This window comes from Buceros rhinoceros, unplaced genomic scaffold, assembly GCF_000710305.1.
Source record: "Buceros rhinoceros silvestris isolate BGI_N320 unplaced genomic scaffold, ASM71030v1 scaffold10842, whole genome shotgun sequence".
Lineage (NCBI taxonomy): Eukaryota > Metazoa > Chordata > Aves > Bucerotiformes > Bucerotidae > Buceros > Buceros rhinoceros.
Genome location: NW_010400694.1, coordinates 38,089 through 38,745, shown reverse-complemented (window position 1 = coordinate 38,745; position 657 = coordinate 38,089).

Sequence of the window (657 nt, the reverse complement as noted above, 5' to 3'; positions counted from 1 at the left end):
GAAATCAGTATCTTAAAAAATCAACCACTTTGCCTAGGTTCCTCCACGAGGCTATAATTTATTCTTATTTTTGGGACTATTTGAAATATACTAGTTCCTAGTGTCTGTTCTTTTAATGAATAGTTAAAAGAGTGAAAAAGAGAAGAAATCTCTCTTCCATGCTGTTCTCTCCTGCTGTTGTCATCCCACAAATAGCTATCATTTCTTCGTCTCCCACAAGATGGCAGAATCACTCATCTATTTAAAGAATGTAGAAAAAAAAATCACTGCCTTTTTGTATGTGCGGGAGACGAGAAAGAATTAATGCATTCGAGTGTGCTGTAGGACCCCTAATGTTTTGACTACGGGACTAATCTGTGTACAAATAACCAGCATTTTTTTCTTGCTACTGTGTGTTACAACTATTTATTCTTGAACTGACCATTTCAACAGTTCAAATATACAATGTGTTCATCAAAAATGGGGAATGGCAAGAATTGCAATTTTATGTGCTTTTATTGTGCAACCGGATGTAAAGGTAGGACCAGAGATTTGTATACTACGCTGAGAGGGAGGGAATTGTTCTTCTTAAACAGTGTTCAGCATAAAAATACAATTTTCTGCTGCTTTGTTTTTAAAGGCGTCCCTCGTTTCAGAACGTGATGCCCTTGATGCTGG